The following is an 18,680-nucleotide window of genomic DNA, read 5'->3' as shown; positions in this document are numbered from 1 at the left end:
TTAACCATCATGGACAAAAATGTCTTTTCCATGAGAATATGAAATTTATAAGTATATGGCCACGTAGGGCTTCACAGCTATATCCGTTCCATGCAAGGAAGGACTCTACAGACCAGGCTAGAGATTGGTATCCATGCTCTGGCTTGGTGATCATTATCTCTCTCCAGAAAACACATATCTCCTGGATTATAGGACCTGTGATCTGCATAGAGTCATGGGGTGTTGTTAGATTTGTGACATTTATATCACACTTGGAGGCAGTAGGGTGTGATATACTGTGGTAAAATTAGTTATAGAATAGGTTGGAAGGAAGACCTCAAAAAATGGAAAAACCTCCCATGCTCATGGATCGGCAGGATTAATATAGTTAAAATGGTCATTTTGCTAAAAGCAATATACAGATTCAATGCAATACCCATCAAAATCCCAACTCAATTCTTCACAGAGTTAGAAAGAGTAATCCTCAAATTCATCTGGAATAACAAAAAACCCAGGATAGCTAAAACTATTCTCAACAATAAAAGAAATTCTGTGGGTATCAGTATCCCCGACCTCAAGCAATACTACAGAGCAATAGTGTTAAAAACTGCATGGCATTAGTACAGCGACAGGCAGGCAGATCAATGGAACAGGATTGAAGATCCAGAAATGAACCCACACACCTATGGCCACTTGATCCTCCACAAAGGGGCTGAAAACTTCCAATGGAAAAAAGATAGCCTTTTCAACAAATGGTGCTGGTTCAACTGGAGGTCAGCATGTAGAAGAATGCGAATTGATCTATCCTTGTCTCCTTGTACTAAACTCAACTCCAAATGGATCAAGGACCTCCACATAAAGCAAGACACTCTGAAGCTAATAGAAAAGTAACTGGGGGAGTGTTGGGGCAGAGGCGGCAGCGGCAGCAGTGCAGCAGTGGCTGGTCCAGCTGAAGGGCCATCAGCAGTGGAAACAAGGCCACACAGGGTCCTGCGCCCACAACCACTGACCTTTGCTGACCAGCCGGGCTGCAAGCAGCTGCGGTTTTCCGGTGCCTTTCGCTGCACGGAAGCGACTTCAGAACTCGGCCTCCCGCCAGTCAGGAGAGGCTCACCTCCATCTTGGTTTTGGACTCAAGAGAGATCGGACAGACTGAGGTACACAAACATAATCTGAGGCCAACACCGCGGGTGTCTGAGCCCGACTGGCGTTGGCCTGCACCCAAGCCCTGGGCTGTTCGGGGGGGGGGGCATCGGGGTGCCAACCCAGCCAGGAGTTTTTTGCCCTGGCCTGCATGCACGCCACCATTTTGCCTACAGGATGATAGAGAGCTCTGGCGGGCAGAGCCATAACAGGCATAGCCTCAGGCTAACAAAGTGGGGGTCTAGGCCCCCAAAAGCCCAGGACTGACCCCAAGAACTGGGCGGCTTGGTGGGCCATCTGTGTGTCAACCCGCACAGGAGGTTATTAGCACAGCAGACTCTCCCAGTGCTTTCGGGGAGCACGAGCACGCACGCCCACCATCCTGGTCACCTGGCAGACTCAATAAACAGTCATAGCCCTAGGGGAACTTTGCACAGACCTTGGCCTCCCAGGCTTTTGCCTGGACTCAGGGCCTGGGCGGCCAGGCTAACCTTGTGTGCGCCAGCCGGTTGGGGGATCGGATGCCCAGCAGAGTGATCAGAACACAGGGGAGGTCTGGGCAGCATACACCGTCGGCGCTCCCTGGGGGTGCACACGGGCTCCATCTGGTCCACAGAAACAATCTGGGGCAAGGCCTCAGGCGGGAGCCCTCTGCTCAACTCTCTCCGCTTCCGGATCCAGATCAGCCTGGGCGGCGGCACCACATTTCCAGGTCCTGCAAGAGGCTAGAGGGGCTTCCGGGCGTCCAGGTGGGAGAAGTCGGTGTGCTCCAGTGAATCCAGCGGGCCCCAGCGGGAACCTTCGGGTGCCTGCTTCGGGATCTGAACAGCCTGGGCAGCAGCACCCTGTCTACAGGCAGTGCAGGAGGTAAGCTGTGAACCAGAGGCCAACTGGGAAGGGGCAGCTTGCACTGGTGAGTCCAGCACTGACAAGACAAACTAACACCAGTGAGAACTAGATGGCAAAAGGCAAACCCAGGAACGTCACTAACAGAAATCAAGGCAATATTGCAACATCTGAACCCAATTCTCCTCTACCAACATGTCCTGGATACCCCATCACACCAGTAAAACAAGATTTGGATTTAAAATCACTGGTCATGATGCTGGTACAGGAACACATGAAGGACATACTTAAAGAAATTCAGGAGAAAATGGATCAAAAGTTAGAAACCCTTGCAAGGGAAACAAAAATCATTGAAAGAAATCCAGGAGAAAACAAAAGCCAACAATGAGGAAACGCAAAAAACACTTAAAGAAATACAGGAGAACTTTGGTGAACAGGCTGAGCTCATGAAAGAGGAAACACAAAAATCTCTTAAAGAATTACAGGAAAGCACAAACAAGCAAGTGAAGGAGCTAAGCAAAACCATCCAGGATCTAAAATCAGAAATAGAAACAACTAAGAAAACTCAAAGGGAGACAACTTTGGAGATAGAAAGCCTTGGGAAGAAATCAGGGGACATAGATGCAAATATCAACAACAGAATACAAGAGATAGAAGAAAGAATCTCAGATGCTGAAGATTCCATAGAAACCATGGACTCAACAGTTAAAGAAAATGCAAAATGCAAAAAGCTTATAACCCAAAATATCCAGGAAATCCATGACACAATGAGAAGACCAAACCTAAGGATTATAGGCATAGATGAGAGTGAAGATTTACAACTTAAAGGGCCAGCAAATATCTTCAATAAAATTATGGAAGAAATCTTCCCTAACCTAAAGAGAGAGATGCCCATGAATATACAAGAAGCCTACAGAACTCCAAACAGCCTGGACCAGAACAGAAATCCTTCCCGTCACATAATAATCAAAACACCAAATGTTCTAAACAAAGAAAGAATATTAAAGGCAGTAAGAGAAAAAGGCCAAGTAACATATAAAGAAGACCTATCAGAATCACAGCAGACTTTTCACCTGAGACTATGAAGGCTAGAAGGTTCTGGGCAGATCTCATGCAGACTCTGACAGAACACAAATGCCAACCAAAACTACTATATCCAGCAAAACTCTCAATCACCGTAGATGGAGAAACTAAGATATTTCATGACAAAACAAGTTTACCCAATATCTATCCATAAACCCAGCCATACAAAAGATAATAGGAGGAAAACACCAATACAAGGAGGGAAACTTCACACTGGAAAAAGCAAGATAGTAACCTTTCATCAAACCCAAAAGAAGTTAAGCAATCAAATTTAAAAAATAACGTCAAAAATGAAAGGAAGTAACAATCACAATTCCTTAATATCTCTTAACATCAATAGATTTAATGCCCCAATAAAAAGATACAGACTGACTGGATACGTAAAGAGGACCCTACATTTTGCTGCTTACAGGAAACACACCTCAGGGCCAAAGACAAACACTACCTTAGAGTAAAAGGCTGGAAGACAATTTTACAAGCAAATGGTCTCAGGAAACAAGCTGGAGTAGCCATTGTAATATCAGATAAAATTGACTTTCAACCCAAAGTCATCAAAAGAGACTCTGAGGGACACTACTTGCTGGTCAAAGGAAAAATACAACAAGAAGAATTCTCAATCCTGAACATCTATGCCCCAAATGCAAGGGCACCCTCTTTCGTAAAAGAAACTTTATTAAAACTCAAAGCACACATTGCACCTAACACAATAATTGTGGGTGACTTCAACACTGCACTTTCCTCAATGGACCGATCAGGAAAACAGAAACTAAACAGGGACACAATGAAACTAATTGAAGCTTTGGACCAATTAGATTTAACAGATATATATAGAACATTCTATCCTAAAACAAAATAATATACCTTTTTCTCAGCACCTCATGGTACCTTCTCCAAAATCGACCATAAAATTGGTCACAAGACAGACCTCAACAAATATAAGAAGATCAAACTAATCCCATGCCTCCTATAAGATCACTATGGAGTAAAAGTGGTCTTCAATAGTAACAAAAACAACAGAAAACCTACATACACGTGGAAACTGAACAATATTCTACTCAATGATACCTTGGTCAAGGAAGAAATAAAGAAAGAAATTAAAGACTTTTTAGAACAAAATGAAAATGAAAACACAACATACCCAAATCTATGGGACACAATGAAAGCAGTGCTAAGAGGAAAACTCATAGCACTGAGTGCCTCCAAAAAGAAAATGGAGAGATCATACATTACCAGCTTAATGACACACCTGAAAGCCCTGGAACAAAAAGAATCTATTTCACCCAGGAGGAGTAGAAGGCAGGAAATCATCAAACTCAGGGCCGAAATCAATCAAGTAGAATCAAAGAGAACCATACAAAAAATCAACAAAACCAGGAGCTGGTTCTTTGAGAAAATCAACAAGATAGATAAACCCTTAGCCAGACTGACCAAAGGGCACAGAGAAAGTATCCAAATTAACAAACTTAGAAATGAAAAGGGAGATATAACAACAGAAACTGAGGAAATCCAAAAAATCATCAGATCCTACTACAAGAGCCTGTACTCAACACAACTGGAGAATCTCGATGAAATGGACAATTTCCTTGACAGATACCAAATACCAAAATTAAATCAGGACCAACTAGACCATCTAAACAGTCCCATATGCCTAAATAAATAGAAGGAGTCATAGAAAGTCTTCCAACCAAAAAAAGCACAGGACCAGATGGTTTCAGTGCAGAATTCTATCAGACCTTCAAAGAAGAGTTAACACCAATACTCTTCAAACTATTTCACAAAATAGAAACAGAAGGAACACAACCCAATTCCTTTTACGAAGCTACAATTACACTGATACCAAAGCCACACAAAGATCCAACAAAGAAAGAGAACTTCAGACCAATTTCCCTTATGAACATCGATGCAAAAATACTCAATAAAATTCTTGCCAACTGAATCCAAGAACACATCAAAACGATCATCCACCATGATCAAGTAGGCTTTATCCCGGGAATTCAGGGTTGGTTCAATATACGAAAATCCATCAATGCAATCCACTACATAAACAAACTCAAAGAACAAAACCACATGGTCATTTCATTGGATGCTGAAAAAGCATTTGACAAAATTCAGCATCCTTTCATGGTTAAAGTCTTGGAGAGAACAGGAATTCAAGGCCCATACCTAAATATAGTAAAAGCAATATACAGCAAACCGATAGCCAGCATCAAACTAAATGGAGAGAAACTTGAAGCAATCCCACTGAAATCAGGGACTAGACAGGGCTGCCCCCTTTCTCCTTATCTTTTTAATATTGTACTTGAGGTACTAGCTCGGGCAATTCGACAACATAAGGAGGTCAAAGGGATACAAATTGGAAAGGAAGAAGTCAAACTATCATTATTTGCAGACGACATTCATTGCCCAGACTCCTTTTCTAGTTACTGCAGGTGTGGCCTTGAGATGCCAAATCTTTTAAGTTCAGCTCCATTTTAGAGAACCTGACCTATGTTTGAACACAGGAAAAGTAACTGGCTGGTACCTAATATTAGTTTCCACTTTGCCCCACAACAAAACTCTGTCTCGAGGCTAATCCTCAACAAGACCAGCATTTCTGGGTTACACCTTCGAAAAGACCTCCATCTCCAGGTCATTCCCCCAACAAACACACACCCCCAGGTTACAAGCCAATCCCTTGCCTAACCTTCACGAATTCAGAGGAGAACAGAAATTAAGTTTATAACTCCCAGCACCAGGCAACTTATTAAAGGCCTCAAAAGCTTTCCAATTAGATGTTTACACATGGACTCCCTGCTTACAGCTTTCTATAAAGCCTTGCACTGATGGACATATGGGGTTAGCCGCCAAATACACACACAAACTGTCCTGAGTGAATGTGGTGTGAGGCAGGGATGAATGTAAGCTAGCTGGAGTAAATACCCTGCTGTGAGTTGCATCAATTAGCTCCTGTCTGTGTTTTGGAGATCACTAACACCTCCCTGGCACTGCAGACAAAGGGGTAGGCAGATTAATTATGGATTTAACCAGGATCACAAAGCTGGCCCCAAACCCTGCATGTGTGAGTGAGAAGCCATCAGTTAGCATCTTCTGTCAGTTTTACACACTGGACAATGTACACCAGGAAGATAGCCATGGAGCAACTGCAGAAACGAAGCCAAGCTCAAGAAAGTCAGCTCAGAGAGCAGAGCTTTGATGTCCTGTACAGTGCTGTCCTGGAAAAGCCTCTTCACAAGGAAAGAAATGCAGCTCCAGTTGAGATTCTGGCAGAGAGCAGTTTTGTAGACCTTCAGAGGTGGGCAGCGAGGCCGTTAGGCAGCTGATTCTGTACAAGTGCAGAGCCTAAAGGGTGCCTTTGTCAAAGACAGCTTTACCATGTATTCAACAATGGAAAGAAAGCAGACGAATTTTCAGCATTTAGAAACAACAGGGTGCAAAGATTGTTGTAACTCAACAGACCCCCAGGGATTGAGCTCAGGTGCACAACCCTTCAGCACACAGTTTGATGAAAGATTGATGCAAGAGCATGAGGTTTATTTTTCCATGTACTTGGGGTCACTCAGCCTTGCAGGGAGAGTTCCCCCTGAACACAGAAAGCAGACATCCACATACCCACTGTAGCTCAGGGAAACCTGGAGCTCAGCTATTCCAGGAGATCCCTGCCTACCTTCTGTGCAGACACAGAGACTACAAGATGGAAATGTTATGTTTATTCATCTCAAAGACAGGACAAAAATGTGAGACAGACAAAGCGGCTGTGGAGTGAGCAGGTGGAGAGGAGAGTCTGTGTCCTGAAGCTTCATCTCTACACTTAGCTGTTCCTCCTAACCATCTCTCTGCTGGGAATACAGGGTTAGCAACTATTCAGGACATCAGCAAAAGAAAGTACACTTAACAGGATTTCCAAGCAGAATGAGGTGACATGCACCTTTAATCTCAGAACCAGGGAGGCAGAGACTGGAAGATATTTGATTGGTGGTCACTCTGGTCTACAAAGCAATTTTCAGAACAGCCATGGTTACACAGAGAGATACACTCTGTAGACTCTATTCTGTGTTGTCAACTTGCTTACATCTTGAATTATGCAAAATGAAAAACTTAAGGATACACCTTCAAGGGATTTGTTGTTTAAGTTGTAGAATTTTATCAGGATCTTTGAAGTAGGAACACTCCAGTTAAAGGCAGATCCCTTTGAGCTTGAAAGGCACAGGACTTTAATCTGGATATGGAGCAAGATAGCCACATAACTGTGTCATTGTGATTGTTATTGTTTCTATGAGCCATGGTTTGTCTGCAATACCACTGGTTGTATAGGAACACACTTTGTAGACCTGGCTATTCACAGAGATCCACCTTCATGATTCAGTCCGATAGTGCTTGGATTAAAGACATTAGTCACCACTCCCAGCAGAAGCCACTCACCTTTAATCCAGAGATTGAATCTGGAACACACACCTTTAATTTGGGCCACACCTTCGTCTTGAGGCCTATATAAGAAAATAGAGGAAGCAAGTTTTCACATTGCCTGCTTGCTCTCTGCTAGCTAGCAAGTCTCATTACTTAGCTGGCATTAGAGCTTATTTGGCTGTGGTTACATTTTCTACTGAAGATCAGGTGAGATATCAAGTTTCGGGGACTGAGATCTTCTGGATGCTTGGACCTTGCATCCTATCCACCTCTTGTGGAATAAGGCAGCCTGCATCCTGTAATTCAATCTAATATATCCCCCTATCAGGAAAGAAAGAGTGAGTGAGAGATCATTTTATGTGATCTTTTTCTCTTGAAAGAAGGCACCCCAAATAGACTTGCTGGCCCATGAGCACTTTCTCCATTGCCTGTCTAGCCATTTGCCTATAATGTTTAACTCTAGACAATTGTGTGATGTTGAAAGATATTTCCTATCCCTTCACATTGATGTGGTGAGGGGCTAGTGATTAGAAGGCAGAGAGGGAGAGGAACTAGGGAGAGAAACACAGGGAGATGCAAGCAGGAGCCATGAGTGTGAGAGGGTAGAGATACAGGGTGCCAAGGTGGAATCAGAGGTAAATATATCTAAAAGTTAGACTATTGGGATAGAACATTTACTATCATAGATGGCTTTGTTATTACCTTATTGACATCTTGAAATTTTTAAAAAAATATATTTAAATCTAATTGGCAAATTAATTAATTAAGTGTTGAGAGTCTGTTCTTCTGGGCAATTTGAGGCACCTTGGTTATGGAACCAACAGAACTGGTGTCCCACAGGTAGTGTGACATGCGTGAAATGTGGGTCCCCTGCATATGGCAGAGAGAGAACTCAGCTGAGATGCTGAGAAAGCTAGTTGGAAGAGATTGCCTCAGAGGCAAAAGTGAGATCACCTCTGAAGGTGGAGCAGCTGTGGAGACCTGGTAAGTGTCAGGTGAGGCAAGAAGTGGCCCGGACTGCTCTAGAATGTCCGAGGCAGTGACCAGATTCTTGATAGCCTGGCTTGACCCTAACAAAGGTTTAGATTGCTACCCCTTCCAAGGACTTCACTGAGTGGGCTGGTTGTCTCTCCTGTAGTTATGGTGGGTGAGGAATGTATTGGCTCATTTTTTTTTATTAAATATCATTACAACATCCAGAGAGATATCATCTTATATTGATCAGCTTCACTCCTTTGTCTTTTGTTTTGTTTTATTCTTTGAGGATAGGCATTCCTGTATAGCCCTGGCTTTCATGAAAGTAGGTCTGACTAACAGGCTGGCCTTGAGATCAGAGATTCACATGCCTCTGATTCTGTTGTTCCAGATGTGCTTCTTTCCCTTAGGCTCTGGGATGACAGGACTTTGCCCTCAGACTGAGCAGAATCTTGCCTACTTAGGGAATGCAAACTGATGCTAGGATTGTGGGTTTAATCTCCAGTTTCTGACAGGGTCATGTTTAGGAGAAGCCACGGAGTATAGAGTAAAATCCACTAACTAGAGTCTTCTCTGAACCAGAAGGTCAAGGACTTGGCCACTGAGTTCCATAGATAAAGGCAAGGAGATGATGCAGTCCTCCCTCAGTTTTGACAAAGATACATCAGATTCTGAAGAACATTCCCTGCCAAGTGCACCTGTATTGCCAGCCCTGAGTACAAGAGTTTCCACGCCTGAGGCACGTTGTTTCTGTGGAGAGTCAAGCCACTGCTCTGAGAATGGCTGGTTTGCAGACTGGGATCTATTCTCCTTTTGTGTATTTGAGAGCTTGGACTACCTGAGATACTACCAAAGATTGAATTGTGCCATGAAGTAGAGCACAGAGGTCTCCCAGAGTGTGGCTTCAGGAGATGTGGATGACAACAACAACCCAGACAAAGGTATAGAGGAGCCAGATCAATCCTCACCAAGCTTGTTGAGGGAGAAAGGGCTGGCACTTGAGACCTGTGATGGTGGAGACTGCCCTGACCAGGATTCTGCTTCTGACAGTCCCAGGAACCTAGGATGCTGGGCATGACTTCAAAGGGCTTTTGGTCAGAAGAAGTGAACAAGCCACCCAGAAATCTGTTTGAAGATCAGGAGCCCTGATGTATGCTAAGAGTTGTAATTAGGAGTTTTTCTGTCAGATCCTCTATTATAGCAATGGCCCAAACAAGGCAATTTTGTCTTTGCAGTCATCTGGTGTTTGTTTGCTTGTTTATTTACAGCATTTTTAAAAAGTGTTAAAGAGCTAGAAATTTGTGTTCTTTTGAAATGACCCAAGGGAAAAGATAGAGAGTAGAGTGGACCCAGATGAAGATATTCTATTCTTTCCTACCTTTGCTTACAGGAGTAACTGGTAGTTTGTTTTTTAAAAAAAAAGTCCTTAGGAGACTTTGACATCCTGGTTTTCATGTGTGCTGGGACACAAAAGAATCAGCACACAGAGAGTAACCTGGAGCACTTTGGGAAAACTCTCTGCTTAATCAACATGGTTGAGGAGTGATCTACCCAGAGGCTTCCTTTACAAATTTGTCTAGGGACCACCTGCAACTTCCATTTTGCCCTTCTTCCTTCTGTGTAGAATAGACTAGCCCTCAACTCAGATTTACTTTGCTTTGTTTCTCTAGTATGGAGATTAGAGGCGTGTGCCACCACTTCTGCAAAGGAGAATGCTTCTGTTTTCTGCAATTTCCTCTGGAAATTTCAACATCACGCGTGAACAGACCTGCAAGAACAGGACTGGCTAAGTTGGAAGCTCAGGGCAGTGCTGGCCTTGACACAGAAAACCCAGCTCCCTGGCCTTGAGAGAGTGTCTATCTTTTATGTGCTTGCTCTCTTTGAAGAGGTTTGTCTTTTACAAGTCTGACTTCTGCTTTTGGTCTTCCTTAAATTTTAATCCCTCAGTAGGCTAAGCCATGTACCAGGCTAAAGAATGATTGCACAGCTCTCAGTGTCAAGAGGACAATTAAGTATCATTTCTTAATGTTGGCTCTCTGAACATCATTTCTCAGGAATTTTATGTAGTAAGTAAAATAAACACGGCACAGAAATACTGACCAGCATGTTTTCCTTTGAATATTCAATATTTTCTGTAATTCACATCACCTAGAACTTTCAACAGAAGTGTGAAGAAACAGAAAATATTTCTTGAATTCACTAAGAAAATGACTCATCCCTTGGCACCACGCTGTTCTGTCAGCATTTAGGAGCGCACCCTGGGATTGAATCAAGTCCTATTGTAGCTTGCTGGGCATATTCTGATTTGGCTGACAAAATGAAAGCACCAAGATACAAACTCACGGACGCTGTTGGAAATGATTTCAGCTTGCACAAGGCAACAGCCAAGAAGAACTTGGTTGTGTGGAAAATTCGCAGTTAATAGAGTTCTGAGCTTCCAAAGACGTGCACCGACCATTAGCATTCCTCTCTGGAGGAAGAGCAGCCCCACAGCGACCCCTGCTGTGAAGAAGTGGCAACACCTGGACCTCAGAGTCAGAGCTGTGGATCTAAGGATCATTTCAGCTACTGGTTTCTTGTTCCCTACTCCAGCTGTGGCCTCTACAAGTGTAGACAAGGGGACAGGGGAACTAATTATGGACCTGCCCTGCCAGGATTCCAAGACTCTCCTAAAACTCGGGGTGTATGAATGAGTCAACCTGGGTCATCCTGTGATTTCCGTGTCTGTCAAGTGTACTCTTTGACCATGGCCCCAAGGCAACAGGGAAACTACAGCTAGATGAAATGACCAGCTGAGGCAGAATACCAGTTGAGCACTTGTCTGTGCCATCTGGAAAATCTTAGGAAAACAGAAAGGAAAGCAACTGCAAGGAGATTTGTGTTGGCACAGTTTATTACATTGTGTGAGAGGGGGACAGTGTGGGAAGTCTTGGTACATTTGTAGGGCTTAAGGTGTCATTTACCTATGGTAGACACAATGAAGTCCGCTTTCTGAAATGTCAGAAGGCTGACCTGTCAGGAAAAAAATATCTCTGCACCTGCAATGGATCTCTATCCTCGAACCTGGGCACCATGCGTTTTGGCCAGCCTTTAGGAGCACAATTTCCAGAACCAGAGATCCTGCGGAATTCCACCTCTGCCTGCCTGTCACAATCCAATCCTGTCAGCACAACGAATGTTCAGAGGAACAAAAACACATATGAGGTGTAAAATCACCTTCCAAAAATAACTCAGGCCTGCTGACAGCCTAGCTGATCTTGGCTTGGGGGACAAGTCATAACTACTAGAGAAGGGGATCCAAGGTGTGAGCATTGAGATAATCACCACCTGGAGCGCCAGTGCCTCAGCGCCCTCTGTGGTGAAGAAGTCGCTGGGCTGCAGCTCTGTAGGAGAACTGAGGATCTGCAAAAGGAGACTTGAAAAAAAAACATGAAAGAATTCTTAATTATCTGGAATTTTAGAGGAATAATCTCAAGCAAGAGATTACAGCAGTGATGCATTTGAAATTAATTATTGACTTACTAAACAAATAAAGATAGAATGGATTAGGTAGTATTCATTCTGTTTCTATCATGGTTTCTTAGCTGGTCCCCACAACAAATTTCTTTGTATGGAAACAAACAGAGTATCAATTTCATCCACATGAAAAGGAACTTTTCATTTCGAGAAGTGATAACACCATTCCATTCCACAATGTTGTGAAAGATGATGTAATAAGGACCAACATTGATCCCTCTCTGGTTAATGACTGTGAGTTTATTTATATTGCCAAAGAATGTCTTAAATATCCCAACATTGCTGCATTATAAGACAAAAGCTTTTGAAGCCAACTATAAGAAGGTCCTGGAGGTCCATAAATGGCTAAATCACTTACAGAATTACAGGAAAACACAAAAAATTGGAGGGAATCAATAAATACCTCAAAGACACCCAGGAAAACAGAAACAAAAAAGTGGATGAAACCAATAAATTCTATAAATAAAGAAATCATAAACCAAGTGTTGAAGGAAACAAACTATTAGAGACCAATAAATACAAAAAAAATGAAGCAAACACAAACTGAGTGAATACTGGAAATAAAAATTTAGAAGTGCGCATTGGAAATAGAGGCAAGGTTCAGTGAGAGAATACAGAGATGGAAGACAAATCTCAAGCATTGAAAATAAAATAGAAGGGATGGACGCATCAGGAAATAAATGTTGTATCTAATACTTCCTGTCATAATATCCACAAAATACAGGACATTGTGTAAGATCAAAGCACTAGAAGACTAGCAATAGAGGAAGAACACTCGATCAAAGTCTCAGAAAGTATTGACAACAAAATCATACAAGAAAAATTTCCTAACCTAAAGAGTGAGGTACCTAACAAAGTACAAGAATCATCAAAACACCACACAGAATGGACCATAAAATGAAGTCTCTCTCCTGAATAATAATCAAAACATACAATACAAAGAACAAATACTAAATGATACAATGATATAAAAGCCAAATATATATATATATATATATATATATATATATATATATATATATAGGAAGATCTGTTGAAATCACAGATGACTTCTCATTGGAGTCTGTTAATGCCAAAAGGGCTTGCACACACGTGTTGCAGAATGTACACATGCCCAGATTATTATATGTAGAAAATATTTAATTACCACAAATGAAAAATAAGATAGTCTATGATAAAGTTAAATTTGAACAATATCTGTCTACAAATACAGACCTTCACAAAGTAATCGAAGAAGAATCTAACCCAAAGAAGTTAATGATACACAGGTAGTCAAAAGTCTCGTGTTATCTACAAAAGAAGGGAAAGCACACACACACACACACACACACACACACACACACAACACACACACACAAAACCACACACACTCACACCAATACCAAAACACCCTGCAGTATCAAGAAGAAGAAGAAGAGGAAGAAGAAGAAGAAGAGGAAGAAGAAGAAGAAGAAGAAGAAGAAGAAGAAGAAGAAGAAGAAGAAGAAGAAGAAGAAGAAGAAGAAGAAGAAGAAGAAGAAGAAGAAGAGAAGAAGAAGAGAAGAAAAGAAGAGAAGAAGAAGAAGAAGAAGAAGAAGAAGAAGAAGAAGAAGAAGAAGAAGAAGAAGAAGAAGAAGAAGAAGAAGAACAACAACAACAACAACAACAACAACAACAACAACAACAACAACAACAAATTCCAGGAGTTAAGTATCCCTGTTCATGAACCACTCCAATATCCATAATCTCAGTGCACCAATGAAAAGACACAGGCTAACAGAATAGATATTAACACAAAGCTATCCTTCTATTGTATACATGAATTAAAGCTCAACAGCAACAATGGGCATTGCTTCAAGATAAAGGTGAGTAAATATGTATTCTAATCAAATGGACAAAGAACCAAGCTGGTGTAGCCATTTTAGAAATTAGCAAAATAGATGTTGAACAAAGTATAATCAAAATAATTCAAGTAGACTACATATTCCTCAAAGCAATAAATATTACTATAGATGCCATCATATTTTTTTTAATATTTGCCTTAAATACATGGTCACCAACCTATGTAAAAGAAACATTTTAAGGCCAAAATGATGTATTAAACCTCATACACTTAGAATCATTTATTTCAATACCCCTCTCTTACCAAGGGACACATTCTCCAGACCAAAACTAAACAGAGAAATATTCCAGCTAACTGAGAGCAAGGACATGAATCCAGCTGATATTTTGAAAACATTGTACTGAAATATAAGATAATATACCTTCTGTTCACCACTTCTCAAAACTTACTCATAAACTGACCACATATTCAGACACATTGAAAGTCTTTATACATACAAGGAAATTGAAACAACACAGTGTGTCTCATCAAACCACCAAGAATTACAGCTGCATATCAACAAAACAAGAGAGAACACAAGGTTTACAAACTCATGGGAACTGCACACCACACAACTGAATGAAAAATAGGTTAAAGCAGAAATAGAGGAAGAAATAAGAGATTTTCAGGAATTCAATGAATATGAATATGCAACATGCACAATCCTATTTAAAACAAAGAAAAATGAAAGTGGTGCTTAGAAGAAAGTTCATTGCACAAATGCCTACATTAAAAAATAGGAGAACTCACACCTATTGGCAATTTAAGAGCAAAAATTTAAGTCTAGAACAGAAAATAGTGAATGAACTATTATAAAATGTAGTAGACATCAAGAAATTATCCAACTGGGGGGAAGCTGAAATCAATAAAATAGAAAGAGAAGAAAACAAGGAAACAAGGAAACATGGAGTTGATCCTTTGAACCTTTTATAAGAAAAGACAGGCAATCCATTATTGACAGATAGAGAATATCAAAATTACTGAAATCTAAAATAAAATGGAGAAAAAATAAAAGACAATAAAGAAATTGAGAGAATGATAAAAACCTAGACTTGAAAAAAAAAACATGTCTTCCACTGAGTTGGATATTCTAAAAGTAATGAGCAATTTCCTGGATAGGATCCACTTACCATAATTAAATCAAACTATGAAAAACAATTTTTAAAAAGATATATTTCTTTATTTATCTATCTATCTATTTATTTATTTAATGTATATGAGTACACTATCACAGACTTCAGACACACCAGAAGAGGGCATTAAATACAATTATGGATGGTTGCTAGTGATCATGTGTTATCTGGGCATATAACACAATACCTTTGGAAGAGCAGACAGTACTCTTATCCACTGAACTATCTCTCCAGCCCTAAGATAAACAACATAGACGTAAACATCTAGAAAAAGAGAAGGCACTACAAATCTACCACCAAAAAGAACCCCGGACCGTGAGTTTCAGGGTAGAATTCTACCAGACTTCCAAAGAAGAGTTAATGAGAATACTCTTTAAAGTATTTAACAATATAAACACAGAACAAACATTAACTGGTTTATTTTGTGAACCCATGGCTGCTCAAGTAGCCAGTCAAAAAAGACTAAGCAACAAAAGAGAATTACAGAGCAATTTTCTTTAAATCCACAAATGCAAAAATACTTAATAAAACAAAACAAATAAAAAAGCAATCTTTACACATTACCTAGGTCAAATATTGGCAATTTCTGGAACACATGTTCTTTGCCACTAAGAAAACACTACCCAGAAGATTTAACCTCAGAAATGCTGATTTCTTCGTCATCACCTCTAATTACTTAGCTGTAGCTTGCTTGTATCTATTGTTCCATTTGTTCCTTCTATTCTTACAACTAAGACAAAGCCACATGGACAAAGCTTCTGAGTTCTGCTACTTCCTGAGGCTGGAATATGGATGGCCCCTTCTAATATATTATCATCAGCTTTTTCCCCCCAAAACTTCACTGCCTAAGCTTGGGTGTCTTGAAACTTGCTCAGAAATCTAACTTGACCTCAGAGATCTGTATGGCTCTGTCTCATGAATGCTGAAATAAAAAGCATGTAACAAAATGCCTGAACCTAAGCTTTTCCTTTTAGAACTTAAATTGAAAACACAGAATAGCAATCAAACCCATCCCTTTTCACTTTGACACAAATTTGTATCAACATATGTCGACCTGAAAACGATAACCAGGTAATAATAATTCCTAACATGACACATTTCTCTTTCATACAACTGCAAATCTGTAAGATTAGATGGATGGAATCAGGACCTAATATAACCATTTCTTTAGTATCTTTGAATATCCTTGATTGCAAGATTTACCATCATTCAACTTCCTGGTGATGCTTTGCTTTTTGAACCTTAAATTTGTATTACTGCGTTAGGAGATTGCTATGCTTGATCAAAACAGTCAGGCCAAATTCTATGCGGGGATTTTTGAGACTTCCTTTGTCAATGCAATCAATGTAAACCTCTTTACCATAACCACAAGAAGACTGTTCAGACAAGGGTAATAGGCAGCAATATTCTTTACCAAAACATCCTAAGAAAGAGATAAAGGTAATCATGAGGAAATACTGGACATAAAGAAGACCAAAGCCAACAGAACAATCTCCAACTCTGCATCTCCATGTCTGATGTCAAAGTGTTCTTCAGGTCTCCAACTCCTTTCTGCTTTGTTCACTGAAGCATAATTAGTTCTCTTTGACTGGTTTTATTCAATACTTTACCAGGTATCATACAGTTCTAACATCTCAAAAACTTGGGGTCTCTAAGATAACGTCAATTTCACAGCTTCTTGTTTCAGTATCCTGGATCCACACATGATCTTCTCTGCTCCTCCACTGGGTCACTTTTCCAGCTCTGCCCTCTGTATCACTTTAAGCTCTGGTTGACTCCATTCTCCTGCTCCTGCTGTTCTCACTGTTCGTCCCATGGTACTTACATCTTCAAGATGCTGGGTTCTTCTGCTAGAACTAGTCCTGACCCATAGCCTCCCTTATGCTTGCTCAATGGTGCCAAGCCTCAGCTGTTCTGCATGACAACTTCATGAACTCAAATTTAATACCACCTGGGTTATTCTTACACATGACAAAGCCCAGTTGCACCATTATGTCCAACCTTGATGAGCTCTAGAACACACCTTTTCTGTCACTCTGAAAATACCAGTCAGTTTTCACCACAGTGATGCTGATTTCTTCTTCATCACCTCTAATTACTAGCTAGCCAGCAACAATTGTCTCTGTATTATTACCATTTAAGACCGAGCTGCTGAGTTCTGCTGCTTACTGGGGCTGGAACATAGCTCCTTCTGTTACTTTATCAGCAGCTTTCAATATTTCAAATATATCACTGCCTAATCTTGGCTTTCTTGGAACTTGCTTAGAGATCTACCTTGATCTCAAAGATCTGCATGACTCTGTCTCGTGAATGGTGGGTTAAAAAGCATGTAACACCATGACATGAACTAAGCCTTTCTGTTTATATTTTAAATTCAGAACCCAGAATCCAAATCTATCTTTTGGCAATTTGACACATAATTGTATCTTCCTTTGTCTACATCAAAACAGTAACCAGGTAATAAAAATTCCTAACATGATACAGTTCTCTTTCATACAACTGCAAATCCATATGTTTAGCTGAATGCAATCTTTTCCTAATGTAACCATTCCTTTAATGCCATTGAATGTCCTTGATCAGAAGATTAAACGTCATTCAACTTCCTGATGATGCCTTGTATTTTGAACCTTTCTTTTTTTATTGTTCCTTTCTTAGTTTCTATGCTTGTTAAAAATTTTCATGCCAAATTCTATGCGGTGATTTTCGTGACTTATTTTGTCAATACAATTAATGTAAACATCTTTACCTTAACCTCAAGGAAACTCTTCAGAGTAGGATAGCAAACTTCTTTGCAAAAGCATAAAAAAAAAAAAAAATCTCCAGAGTGGAAATAATCCCAAGCACCAATGTCTATCATATCCTACTATGATACCCTCCTAATTCCCACTTAATTCATGATCATATTCATTATGTTTCTCTCCAGCACACAGAATTTGGAGACTTATCCCTGGTGAAAACACTTTACCACATTGATTACATTAATAAGTTTTCTGTCCGGTGTGTGTTCTTTTATGACACTGGAGATGACTGGGTCTGGTAAAGGCTCTACCATATTGATTATATTCATAAGTTTTCTCTCCAGTATGTGTTGCTTTATGTCTTTGGATATCACTGGGTCTTGCAAAGTCTTTACCACATTGATTACATTCATAAGGTTTCTCTCCAGTATGTGTTCTTTTATGAATTTGGAGATGACTGCACTGTGCAAAGGCTTTACCACATTGATTGCATTCATAAGGTTTATCTCCATTATATGTTCTTTTATGAATTTGGAGATTACTGTGCTGTGCAAAGGCTTTACCACATTGATTACATTCATAAGGTTTCTCTCCCGTGTGTGTTTTTTTATGTATTTGGAGATGACTGTGATATGCAAAGACTTTACCACATTGATTACATTCATAAGGTTTCTCTCCAGTATGTGTTACTTTATGATATTGGAAAGTACTATGACATTCAAAGGCTTTCCCACATTGATTGCATACATATGGATTCTCTCCAGTATGTGTTTTTTTATGAATTTGGAGATACCTGTGCTGTGCAAAGGCTTTACCACATTGATTTCACTCATAAGGTTTCTCTCCCGTGTGTGTTCTTTTATGTCTTTGGTGATGACTGTGATATGCAAAGACTTTCCCACATTGATTACATTCATGAGGTTTCTCTCCAGTATGTGTTCTTTTATGATATTGAAAATTACTGCGCTGTGCAAAGGCTTTACTACATTGATCACATTCATA

At 40.4% G+C, this 18,680-nt stretch overlaps 1 pseudogene; it reads left to right on the top strand.

Moving 5' to 3' along the window:
* The first annotated feature begins 6,161 nt into the window (after positions 1-6,161).
* Positions 6,162-9,538, top strand: LOC127669350 (uncharacterized; annotated as a pseudogene).
* The last annotated feature ends 9,142 nt before the right edge of the window (positions 9,539-18,680 follow it).

Source organism: Apodemus sylvaticus, chromosome 19 (genome assembly GCF_947179515.1).
Source record: "Apodemus sylvaticus chromosome 19, mApoSyl1.1, whole genome shotgun sequence".
NCBI lineage: Eukaryota > Metazoa > Chordata > Mammalia > Rodentia > Muridae > Apodemus > Apodemus sylvaticus.
The sequence above is the reverse complement of the archived record's forward strand: the minus strand, read 5'-3'. Positions and strand labels throughout refer to the sequence as shown.